The sequence below is a fragment of the Salmo salar genome, chromosome ssa05 (genome assembly GCF_905237065.1).
Source record: "Salmo salar chromosome ssa05, Ssal_v3.1, whole genome shotgun sequence".
In the NCBI taxonomy this organism is placed as follows: Eukaryota; Metazoa; Chordata; class Actinopteri; order Salmoniformes; family Salmonidae; genus Salmo; species Salmo salar.
Genome location: NC_059446.1, coordinates 78,091,482 through 78,106,243, shown reverse-complemented (window position 1 = coordinate 78,106,243; position 14,762 = coordinate 78,091,482).

Sequence of the window (14,762 nt, the reverse complement as noted above, 5' to 3'; positions counted from 1 at the left end):
GACGCTGATCAAACACACCCTACCTGGTTAACAGATGCTGATCAAACACACCCTACCTGGTTAACAGTGTACACACTGATCAAACACACCCTACTTGGTTAACGGTGTAGACGCTGATCAAACACACCCTACCTGGTTAACAGTGTAGACGCTGATCAGACACACCCTACCTGGTTAACAGTGTAGACACTGATCAAACACACCCTACCTGGTTAACAGTGTAGACGCTGATCAAACACACACCTACCTGGTTAACAGACGCCGATCAAACACACCCTACCTGGTTAACAGTGTAGACGCTGATCAAACACACCCTACCTGGTTAACAGTGTAGACACTGATCAAACATACCCAACCTGGTTAACAGTGGAGACGCTGATCAAACACACCCTACCTGGTTAACAGTGTAGACGCTGATCAAACACACCCTACCTGGTTAACAGTGTAGACGTTGATCAAACACACCCTACCTGGTTAACAGTGTAGACGCTGATCAAACACACCCTACCTGGTTAACAGTGTAGACGCTGATCAAACACACCCTACCTGGTTAACGGTGTAGACACTGATCAAACACACCCTGCTTGGTTAACAGTGTAGACGCTGATCAAACACACACCTACCTGGTTAACGGTGTAGACGATGATCAAACACACCCTACCTGGTTAACAGTGTAGACGCTGATCAAACACACCCTACCTGGTTAACAGTGTAGACGCTGATCAAACACACCCTACCTGGTTAACAGTGAGACGCTGATCAAACACACCCTACCTGGTTAACAGGCGCTGATCAAACACACCCCTAACTGGTTAACAGTGTAGACGCTGATCAAACACACCCTACCTGGTTAACAGTGTAGACGCTGATCAAACACACCCTACCTGGTTAACAGTGTAGACGCTGATCAAACACACCCTACCTGGTTAACAGTGTAGACGCTGATCAAACACACCCTACCTGGTTAACAGCGTAGACGCTGATCAAACACACCCTACCTGGTTAACAGCGTAGACGCTGATCAAACACACCCTACCTGGTTAACAGCGTAGACGCTGATCAAACACACCCTACCTGGTTAACACACGCCGATCAAACACACCCTACCTGGTTAACAGTGTAGACGCTGATCAAACACACCCTACCTGGTTAACAGTGTAGACGCTGATCAAACACACCCTACCTGGTTAACAGTGTAGACGCTGATCAAACACACCCCTACCTGGTTAACACACGCCCGATCAAACACACCCTACCTGGTTAACAGTGTAGACGCTGATCAAACACACCCTACCTGGTTAACAGTGTAGACGCTGATCAAACACACCCTACCTGGTTAACAGCGTAGACGCTGATCAAACACACCCTACCTGGTTAACAGTGTAGACGCTGATCAAACACACCCTACCTGGTTAACAGTGTAGACGCTGATCAAACACACCCTACCTGGTTAACAGTGTAGACGCTGATCAAACACACCCTACCTGGTTCACAGTGTAGACGCTGATCAAACACACCCTACCTGGTTAACAGTGTAGACGCTGATCAAACACACCCTACCTGGTTAACAGTGTAGACGCTGATCAAACACACCCTACCTGGTTAACGGTGTAGACGCTGATCAAACACACCCCTACCTGGTTAACAGACGCCGATCAAACACAGCCTAACTGGTTAACAGTGTAGACGCTGATCAAACACACCCTACCTGGTTAACAGTGTAGACACTGATCAAACACACCCTACCTGGTTAACGGTGGAGACGCTGATCAAACACACCCTACCTGGTTAACAGTGTAGACGCTGATCAAACACACCCTACCTGGTTAACAGTGTAGACACTGATCAAACACACCCTACCTGGTTAACAGTGTAGACGCTGATCAAACACACCCTACCTGGTTAACAGTGTAGACGCTGATCAAACACACCCTACTTGGTTAACAGACGCTGATCAAACACACCCTACCTGGATAACAGTGTAGACGCTGATCAAACACACCCTACTTGGTTAACGGTGTAGACGCTGATCAAACACACCCTACCTGGTTAACAGTGTAGACGCTGATCAAACACACCCTACCTGGTTAACAGTGTAGACGCTGATCAAACACACCCTACCTGGTTAACAGTGTAGACGCTGATCAAACACACCCCTACCTGGTTAACGGTGTAGACGCTGATCAAACACACCCTACCTGGTTAACAGCGTAGACGCTGATCAAACACACCCTACCTGGTTAACAGCGTAGACGCTGATCAAACACACCCTACCTGGTTAACAGCGTAGACGCTGATCAAACACACCCTACCTGGTTAACAGTGTACACGCCGATCAAACACACCCTACCTGGTTAACAGTGTAGACGCTGATCAAACACACCCTACCTGGTTAACAGTGTAGACGCTGATCAAACACACCCTACCTGGTTAACAGTGTAGACGCTGATCAAACACACCCCTACCTGGTTAACAGCACGCCGATCAAACACACCCTACCTGGTTAACAGTGTAGACGCTGATCAAACACACCCCTACCTGGTTAACAGTGTAGACGCTGATCAAACACACCCTACCTGGTTAACAGCGTAGACGCTGATCAAACACACCCTACCTGGTTAACAGTGTAGACGCTGATCAAACACACCCTACCTGGTTAACAGTGTAGACGCTGATCAAACACACCCTACCTGGTTAACGGTGTAGACGCTGATCAAACACACCCTACCTGGTTAACAGTGTAGACGCTGATCAAACACACCCTACCTGGTTAACAGTGTAGACGCTGATCAAACACACCCTACCTGGTTAACAGTGTAGACGCTGATCAAACACACCCTACCTGGTTAACGGTGTAGACGCTGATCAAACACACCCCTACCTGGGTAACAGTGTAGACGCTGATCAAACACACCCTACCTGGTTAACAGTGTAGACGCTGATCAAACACACCCTACCTGGTTAACAGTGTAGACGCTGATCAAACACACCCTACCTGGTTAACGGTGTAGACGCTGATCAAACACACCCTACCTGGTTAACAGTGTAGACGCTGATCAAACACACCCTACCTGGTTAACAGTGTAGACGCTGATCAAACACACCCTACCTGGTAAACAGACGCTGATCAAACACACCCTACCTGGTTAACAGATGCTGATCAAACACACCCTACCTGGTTAACAGTGTAGACGCTGATCAAACACACCCTACTTGGTTAACTGTGTAGACGCTGATCAAACACACCCTACCTGGTTAACAGTGTAGACGCTGATCAGACACACCCTACCTGGTTAACAGTGTAGACGCTGATCAAACACACCCTACCTGGTTAACAGGCGCCGATCAAACACACCCTACCTGGTTAACAGTGTAGACGCTGATCAAACACACCCTACCTGGTTAACAGTGTAGACGCTGATCAAACATACCCAACCTGGTTAACAGTGGAGACGCTGATCAAACACACCCTACCTGGTTAACAGTGTAGACGCTGATCAAACACACCCTACCTGGTTAACAGTGTAGACGCTGATCAAACACACCCTACCTGGTTAACAGTGTAGACGCTGATCAAACACACCCTACCTGGTTAACAGTGTAGACGCTGATCAAACACACCCTACCTGGTTAACAGTGTAGACACTGATCAAACACACCCCTGCTTGGTTAACAGTGTAGACGCTGATCAAACACACACCTACCTGGTTAACAGTGTAGACGCTGATCAAACACACCCTACCTGATTAACAGTGTAGACGCAGATCAAACACACCCTACCTGGTTAACAGTGTAGACGCTGATCAAACACACCCTACCTGGTTAACAGACGCTGATCAAACACACCCTACCTGGTTAACAGACGCTGATCAAACACACCCTAACTGGTTAACAGTGTAGACGCTGATCAAACACACCCTACCTGGTTAACAGCGTAGACGCTGATCAAACACACCCCTACCTGGTTAACACACGCCGATCAAACACAGCCTAACTGGTTAACAGTGTAGACGCTGATCAAACACACCCTACCTGGTTAACAGTGTAGACGCTGATCAAACACACCCTACCTGGTTAACAGTGTAGACGCTGATCAAACACACCCCTACCTGGTTAACACACGCCGATCAAACACACCCTACCTGGTTAACAGTGTAGACGCTGATCAAACACACCCTACCTGGTTAACAGTGTAGACGCTGATCAAACACACCCTACCTGGTTAACAGCGTAGACGCTGATCAAACACACCCTACCTGGTTAACAGTGTAGACGCTGATCAAACACACCCTACCTGGTTAACAGTGTAGACACTGATCAAACACACCCTACCTGGTTAACAGTGTAGACGCTGATCAAACACACCCTACCTGGTTAACAGTGTAGACGCTGATCAAACACACCCTACCTGGTTAACAGTGTAGACGCTGATCAAACACACCCTACCTGGTTAACAGTGTAGACGCTGATCAAACACACCCTACCTGGTTAACGGTGTAGACGCTGATCAAACACACCCCTACCTGGTTAACACACGCCGATCAAACACACCCTACCTGGATAACAGTGTAGACACTGATCAAACACACCCTACTTGGTTAACGGTGTAGACGCTGATCAAACACAGCCTACCTGGTTAACAGTGTAGACGCTGATCAAACACACCCTACCTGGTTAACAGTGTAGACGCTGATCAAACACACCCTACCTGGTTAACAGTGTAGACGCTGATCAAACACACCCCTACGTGGTTAACAGTGTAGACGCTGATCAAACACACCCTACCTGGTTAACAGCGTAGACGCTGATCAAACACACCCTACCTGGTTAACAGCGTAGACGCTGATCAAACACACCCTACCTGGTTAACAGCGTAGACGCTGATCAAACACACCCTACCTGGTTAACAGCACGCCGATCAAACACACCCTACCTGGTTAACAGTGTAGACGCTGATCAAACACACCCTACCTGGTTAACAGTGTAGACGCTGATCAAACACACCCTACCTGGTTAACAGTGTAGACGCTGATCAAACACACCCCTACCTGGTTAACATGTGACGCCGATCAAACACACCCTACCTGGTTAACAGTGTAGACGCTGATCAAACACACCCTACCTGGTTAACAGTGTAGACGCTGATCAAACACACCCTACCTGGTTAACAGCGTAGACGCTGATCAAACACACCCTACCTGGTTAACAGTGTAGACGCTGATCAAACACACCCTACCTGGTTAACAGTGTAGACGCTGATCAAACACACCCTACCTGGTTAACAGTGTAGACGCTGATCAAACACACCCTACCTGGTTCACAGTGTAGACGCTGATCAAACACACCCTACCTGGTTAACAGTGTAGACGCTGATCAAACACACCCTACCTGGTTAACAGTGTAGACGCTGATCAAACACACCCTACCTGGTTAACGGTGTAGACGCTGATCAAACACACCCTACCTGGTTAACAGTGTAGACGCTGATCAAACACACCCTACCTGCTTAACAGTGTAGACGCTGATCAAACACACCCTACCTGGTTAACAGTGTAGACGCTGATCAAACACACCCTACCTGGTTAACGGTGTAGACGCTGATCAAACACACCCTACCTGGTTAACAGTGTAGACGCTGATCAAACACACACTACCTGGTTAACAGTGTAGACGCTGATCAAACACACCCTACCTGGTTAACAGTGTAGACGCTGATCAAACACACCCTACCTGGTTAACAGGTAGCGCTGATCAAACACACCCTACCTGGTTAACAGTGTACACACTGATCAAACACACCCTACTTGGTTAACGGTGTAGACGCTGATCAAACACACCCTACCTGGTTAACAGTGTAGACGCTGATCAGACACACCCTACCTGGTTAACAGTGTAGACGCTGATCAAACACACCCTACCTGGTTAACAGTGTAGACGCTGATCAAACACACCCCTACCTGGTTAACAGCGAGACGCTGATCAAACACACCCTACCTGGTTAACAGTGTAGACGCTGATCAAACACACCCTACCTGGTTAACAGTGTAGACGCTGATCAAACACACCCTACCTGGTTAACAGTGTAGACGCTGATCAAACACACCCTACCTGGTTAACAGTGTAGACGCTGATCAAACACACCCTACCTGGTTAACAGTGTAGACGCTGATCAAACACACCCTACCTGGTTAACAGGTAGACGCTGATCAAACACACCCTACCTGGATAACAGTGTAGACGCTGATCAAACACACCCTACTTGGTTAACGGTGTAGACGCTGATCAAACACAGCCTACCTGGTTAACAGTGTAGACGCTGATCAAACACACCCTACCTGGTTAACAGTGTAGACGCTGATCAAACACACCCTACCTGGTTAACAGTGTAGACGCTGATCAAACACACCCTACGTGGTTAACAGTGTAGACACTGATCAAACACACCCTACCTGGTTAACAGCGTAGACGCTGATCAAACACACCCTACCTGGTTAACAGCGTAGACGCTGATCAAACACACCCTACCTGGTTAACAGCGTAGACGCTGATCAAACACACCCTACCTGGTTAACAGACGCCGATCAAACACACCCTACCTGGTTAACAGTGTAGACGCTGATCAAACACACCCTACCTGGTTAACAGTGTAGACGCTGATCAAACACACCCCTACCTGGTTAACAGACGCCGATCAAACACACCCTACCTGGTTAACAGAGTAGACGCTGATCAAACACACCCCTACCTGGTTAACAGTGTAGACACTGATCAAACACACCCTACCTGGTTAACAGTGTAGACGCTGATCAAACACACCCTACCTGGTTAACAGTGTAGACGCTGATCAAACACAACCTACCTGGTTAACAGTGTAGACGCTGATCAAACACACCCCTACCTGGTTAACAGTGTAGACGCTGATCAAACACACCCTACCTGGTTAACAGTGTAGACGCTGATCAAACACACCCTACCTGGTTAACAGTGTAGACGCTGATCAAACACACCCTACCTGGTTAACAGCGGACGCTGATCAAACACACCCTACCTGGTTAACAGTGTAGACGCTGATCAAACACACCCTACCTGGTTAACAGTGTAGACACTGATCAAACACACCCTACCTGGTTAACAGTGTAGACGCTGATCAAACACACCCTACCTGGTTAACAGTGTAGACGCTGATCAAACACACCCTACCTGGTTAACAGTGTAGACGCTGATCAAACACACCCCTACCTGGTTAACAGGTAGACGCTGATCAAACACACCCTACCTGGTTAACGGGTAGACGCTGATCAAACACACCCTACCTGGGTAACAGGTAGACGCTGATCAAACACACCCTACCTGGTTAACAGTGTAGACGCTGATCAAACACACCCTACCTGGTTAACAGAGACGCTGATCAAACACACCCCTACCTGGTTAACGGTGTAGACGCTGATCAAACACACCCTACCTGGTTAACAGTGTAGACGCTGATCAAACACACCCTACCTGGTTAACAGTGTAGACGCTGATCAAACACACCCTACCTGGTTAACAGACACTGATCAAACACACCCTACCTGGTTAACAGATGCTGATCAAACACACCCTACCTGGTTAACAGTGTACACACTGATCAAACACACCCTACTTGGTTAACGGTGTAGACGCTGATCAAACACACCCTACCTGGTTAACAGTGTAGACGCTGATCAGACACACCCTACCTGGTTAACAGTGTAGACACTGATCAAACACACCCTACCTGGTTAACAGTGTAGACGCTGATCAAACACACCCCTACCTGGTTAACACACGCCGATCAAACACACCCTACCTGGTTAACAGTGTAGACGCTGATCAAACACACCCTACCTGGTTAACAGTGTAGACGCTGATCAAACACACCCTACCTGGTTAACAGTGTAGACGCTGATCAAACACACCCTACCTGGTTAACAGTGTAGACGCTGATCAAACACACCCTACCTGGTTAACAGTGTAGACGCTGATCAAACACACCCCTACCTGGTTAACAGACGCTGATCAAACACACCCTACCTGGTTAACAGTGTAGACGCTGATCAAACACACCCTACCTGGTTAACAGTGTAGACGCTGATCAAACACAGCCTACCTGGTTAACAGTGTAGACGCTGATCAAACACACCCTACCTGGTTAACAGTGTAGACGCTGATCAAACACACCCTACCTGGTTAACAGTGTAGACGCTGATCAAACACACCCTACGTGGTTAACAGTGTAGACGCTGATCAAACACACCCTACCTGGTTAACAGCGTAGACGCTGATCAAACACACCCTACCTGGTTAACAGCGTAGACGCTGATCAAACACACCCTACCTGGTTAACAGCGTAGACGCTGATCAAACACACCCTACCTGGTTAACAGACGCCGATCAAACACACCCTACCTGGTTAACAGTGTAGACGCTGATCAAACACACCCTACCTGGTTAACAGTGTAGACGCTGATCAAACACACCCTACCTGGTTAACAGTGTAGACGCTGATCAAACACACCCCTACCTGGTTAACACACGCCGATCAAACACACCCTACCTGGTTAACAGTGTAGACGCTGATCAAACACACCCTACCTGGTTAACAGTGTAGACGCTGATCAAACACACCCTACCTGGTTAACAGCGTAGACGCTGATCAAACACACCCTACCTGGTTAACAGTGTAGACGCTGATCAAACACACCCTACCTGGTTAACAGTGTAGACGCTGATCAAACACACCCTACCTGGTTAACAGTGTAGACGCTGATCAAACACACCCCTACCTGGTTAACAGTGTAGACACTGATCAAACACACCCTACCTGGTTAACAGTGTAGACGCTGATCAAACACACCCTACCTGGTTAACAGTGTAGACGCTGATCAAACACACCCTACCTGGTTAACGGTGTAGACGCTGATCAAACACACCCTACCTGGGTAACAGTGTAGACGCTGATCAAACACACCCTACCTGATTAACAGTGTAGACGCTGATCAAACACACCCTACCTGGTTAACAGTGTAGACGCTGATCAAACACACCCTACCTGGTTAACGGTGTAGACGCTGATCAAACACACCCTACCTGGTTAACAGTGTAGACGCTGATCAAACACACTCTACCTGGTTAACAGTGTAGACGCTGATCAAACACACCCTACCTGGAAAACAGACGCTGATCAAACACACCCTACCTGGTTAACAGATGTAGCACTGATCAAACACACCCTACCTGGTTAACAGTGTACACACTGATCAAACACACCCTACTTGGTTAACGGTGTAGACGCTGATCAAACACACCCTACCTGGTTAACAGTGTAGACGCTGATCAGACACACCCTACCTGGTTAACAGTGTAGACACTGATCAAACACACCCTACCTGGTTAACAGTGTAGACGCTGATCAAACACACCCCTACCTGGTTAACACACGCCGATCAAACACACCCTACCTGGTTAACAGTGTAGACGCTGATCAAACACACCCTACCTGGTTAACAGTGTAGACACTGATCAAACATACCCAACCTGGTTAACAGTGGAGACGCTGATCAAACACACCCTACCTGGTTAACAGTGTAGACGCTGATCAAACACACCCCTACCTGGTTAACAGTGTAGACGTTGATCAAACACACCCCTACCTGGTTAACAGTGTAGACGCTGATCAAACACACCCTACCTGGTTAACAGGTAGACGCTGATCAAACACACCCTACCTGGTTAACAGAGACGCTGATCAAACACACCCTACCTGGTTAACAGTGTAGACGCTGATCAAACACACCCTACCTGGTTAACAGTGTAGACGCTGATCAAACACACCCTACCTGGTTAACAGTGTAGACACTGATCAAACACACCCCTGCCTGGTTAACAGTGTAGACGCTGATCAAACACACACCTACCTGGTTAACGGTGTAGACACTGATCAAACACACCCTACCTGGTTAACAGTGTAGACGCAGATCAAACACACCCTACCTGGTTAACAGTGTAGACGCTGATCAAACACACCCCTACCTGGTTAACAAGACGCTGATCAAACACACCCCTACCTGGTTAACAGACGCTGATCAAACACACCCTAACTGGTTAACAGTGTAGACGCTGATCAAACACACCCCTACCTGGTTAACAGTGTAGACGCTGATCAAACACACCCCTACCTGGTTAACAGTGTAGACGCTGATCAAACACACCCTACCTGGTTAACAGTGTAGACGCTGATCAAACACACCCTACCTGGTTAACAGTGTAGACGCTGATCAAACACACCCTACCTGGTTAACAGTGTAGACGCTGATCAAACACACCCTACCTGGTTAACAGTGTAGACGCTGATCAAACACACCCTACCTGGTTAACAGTGTAGATAGACACTGATCAAACACACCCCTACCTGGTTAACAGTGTAGACGCTGATCAAATCACACCCTACCTGGTTAACAGTGTAGACGCTGATCAAACACACCCTACCTGGTTAACAGTGTAGACGCTGATCAAACACACCCTACCTGGTTAACAGTGTAGACACTGATCCTCTCACGGCCGAGCCACTTCTTAAACTCCGCCTCCCAGTTCTGCACCAGGCTGCCGGGGGCAACCACCAGCACAAGCTTAGCAACCGGCTTCCCGCCGTATGGGCCCTGCTTTAGCAGCGTCCACGTCAAAGCCACGCTCTGGAGAGTCTTACCCAGACCCATCTCATCTGCCAGGATAGCACCGTACCTACATGTAGCCCTGACACACACACACACACACATAATCAATCAAAGTAAATAAATAGCAGCCCCAGCACAGAGCCTTGTGGAACACAACATTACATTTTGGAGTGATCAGAGGATTCATCATGAACAGACACACATCTATTACCTCATCCCCATGACACACTCGTAGAGGAACAGCAGGCCGTCTCGCTGGTGGGGTCGGAGGTGAGCGGTCAAGTAGGGGTCAACCACCACGTCCACCAGTGGGAGGCCTGCCTTGTTATACGCCCACTGGTGATTGGTTGAGGGCCGGGGCATGACAATGGCTCCTACACACACCATTAGAGAGATGATGAGTGTGGTGTGTTTGAAGTGTGTGAGAATGTGTAACTTCATGTGTGTGTGTGTGTGATGAGAGAGAGTGTGTTCTGTATGTCTGTGTATTTACCTGGTGCTAGAGGGTCATGGCGTGGTTTACAGGGCCCCTCCTCCTGAGGCTTGGCCACTCCCCTATCAGTCTCTCCGCCCAATAGCGTCGGACGGCAGAACGGTTTGGAAGCTGGGCGTCGTGTGGGGGGAGGAGCTGATATCTTAGGCTCCTCCTTCTCCACATGGACGTCAAGGAAACAGCGGCCCTTATTGTAGTCCAGCTCTGATATGGTTCCCATCACCTCCACCTGTTTAGCTCCTATCATCAAGGTCTCTCCTTCACCCAGCGATGCCAGCTCTGATACCTTATAGCCACTACCTACACACACAATCTAAATCACTCTCCGATGCACTAGGAAAATAACCCTCTCAGGGCCGGTCTCCTGGCCACAGATTAGCCCTAGTTCTGGACTAAAACCACTTTCAAATCAGAATTCTCCATTGAGCATGATTTTTAGTCAAGGACTATGTTTAATCTATGTTTGGGGAAACCTAAAATGCGCACACACTCACCCTTGCCGATGTCCTTGCCCTCCATGTCTTTAAGCGTGGCGGTACGCCCTCGGGTCACCAGGACAGCGTCTCCCTGCCAGCGTTTGTGTTTCCTCCCACTGGCTTTACACCACATCACACTGAAGTACCGCGGCCCGTCAGAACCAGCACCGCTACCGGACCCTGACCTGACCACACGTGGACCACACCCTCCTGCTGGACTCTGTGGGGAACATCTGAAATCTGAAACCCAAAAAACATCAACACTAATAATCAGAGCATTAACACACACATTAATGCTCACACAAACAGCAGCCTGCAAACTCTAAATATACTGGAACAAACAGCAGCCTGCAAACTCTAAATATACTGGAACAAACAGCAGCCTGCAAACTAAATATACTGGAACAAACAGCAGTGGAGACAAGAAGCTCAACTCTTTTTCAGTACAAGATACTGATTGGTCTTTTATATAAGCTAAAACAGGAAGGTATGAAAGCGTGAATTCCTATTTTAAATGTATGTAGTTCTGTCCATTAATGTTCTGTATTATGTCATGTTTTGTGTGGACACCAGGAAGAGTAGCTGCTGTTTCAGCAGTAGCTAACGGGGCTCCTAATAATAAAATACTACATTCTGAACCAAGACTTTGAATTGCTCTTTAAAATACATTTGTTTTCAATTCTGTTATTGACAGCAGCAACATACAATTTAGAAAAGTGTGAATTGCGTGTGTACACAAATCTCAAATGATGATTCACTAAGGTTTTATGCAAGATCTGCTGAGTGGCAGTTCACATGTTCACCAGCAGAGGTTGCTACTTCACTGAGGCCTCCACTCTACTTGCAGCCTGGGACTTTCCTACAGTGGCATGCCCAGGATGAGACATCAGCCCTGGGCCGCAAGAGGCTGTCCAAGCCATTTCACTATATTTCTCTCTATAGAGGGTCTCCCTTGCCTTACAGAGAAACGTTTAATCCAGTTTCCTCTAAAATTACCATATTAGGACTGTATAGTTACTGTAGTTCTTAGGCATCACTGCATCCGTGCTTTACCTCACTTCTTCACTAGTGAAGTGTAAAAGTTACCTGCAGGCAGGGTCTGAATTACACATTCATTCTTACAGGTAGCAGGCTTACAGTGAAGATAACCTCATATTGAGTCCAGACTGAAGAGGAGAGGTGGGGGAGATATATGGGGGCGAGGGGCTAAAGAAGAGGGGAAGAGAGAGGGATAGAGAAGGGGAGGTTGGAGAAGGGAAGAGATGATAAAGCACAAAACCTATTTAGAAAAACTATTTTAATAGAAAACAATGAAATCACAGAAGATGTGAACAACAAACACAGAACGTCACACCACTGTAACAGTAACACCCCCTTCTAAACCCCTCCTCATCATCTATCATCTTCCCTCCTAATGGGATGGTAAAGCAACACAGGGTTTTGAACCAAATGAAACCAGTCAAAATAGTACCAGTTTTAAAACCAGTGATTGTAGCGCCTCTCGTCTGACAAAAGCAGAGATCTGTATTGTCTTTTGCTCCAGTCATAGCTCAACAGTAGTCACCACACACACCGTTCCACACGCAAACACACCGTTTTTAATCCTCACTCAAAACACACACTTCCTTACGCAAATACACTGTTCAAAAGGCCCAGTGTAGTCAAAAACTAGATTTTCCTGTGTTTTATATACAGTACCAGTCAAAAGTTTGGACACACCTACTCATTCAATGGTTTTTCTTTATTTTTGCTATTTTCTACACTGTAGAACAATAGCGAAGACATCAAAACTATGAAATAACACATATGGAATCATGTAGTAACCAAAAAAGTGTTAAACAAATCAAAATATATTTTCAATTCTTCAAAAGGAGACACCCTTTGCCTTGATGACAGCTTCACACACACTTGGCATTCTCTCAACCAGCTTCATGAGGTAGTCACCTGGAATGCATTTCCATTAACAGGTGTGCCTTGTTAAAACATTTATTTCCTTCTTATTGCGTTTGAGCCAATCAGTTGTGTTGTGACAAGGTAGGGGTGGTATACAGAAGATAGCCCTATTTGGTAAAAGACCAAGTCCATATTATGGCAAGAACAGCTCAAATAAGCAAAGAGAAACGACAGTCCATCATTACTTTAAGACATGAAGGTCAGTTAATAGGGAACATTAAGAACTTTTAAAGTTTCTTCAAGTGCAGTCGCAAAAACCATCAAGCGCTATGATGAAACTGGCTCTCATGAGGACCGCCACAGGAAAGGAAGACCCAGAGTTACCTCGGTTGCAGAGGAGAAGTTAATTAGTTACCAGCCTCAGAAATTGCAACCCAAATAAATGCTTCAGAGTTCAAGTAACAGACACATCTCAACATCAACTGTTCAGAGGAGATTGCCTGAATCAGGTCTTCATGGTCAAATTGCTGCAAAGAAACCACTACTAAAGGACACCAATAAGAAGATACTTTTTTGGGCCAAGAAACACAAGCAATGGACATTAGACAGGTGGAAATATGTCCTTTGGTCTGATTCCAAATGTGAGATTTTTGGTTCCAACCGCCATGTCTTTGTGAGACGCAGAGTAGGTGAACAGATGATCTCCGCATGTGTGGTTCCCACCGTGAAGCATGGAGGAGGAGGTGTGATGGTGCTTTGCTCATGACACTATCTGTGATTTATTTCGAATTCAAGGCACACTTCACCAGCATGGTTACCACAGCATTCTGCAGCGATACGCCATCCCATCTGGTTTGCGCTTAGTGGGACTATCATTAGTATTTCAACAGGACAATGACCTAAAACACACCTCCAGGCTGTGTAAGGGCTATTTGACCAAGAAGGAGAGTGATGGTGCAGCATCAGCTGACCTGGCCTCCACAATCACCCGACCTCAACCCAATTGAGATGGTTTGGGATGAGTTGGACTGCAGAGTGGAGGAAAAGCAGCCAACAAGTGGTAAGCATTTGTGGGAACTCCTTTAAGTCTGTTGGAAAAGCATTCCTCATGAAGCTGGTTGAGATAATGCCAAGATAGTGCAAAGCTGTCATCAAGACAAAAGGGTGGCTACTTCGAAGAATATAAAATATATTTAGATTTGTTGAAAA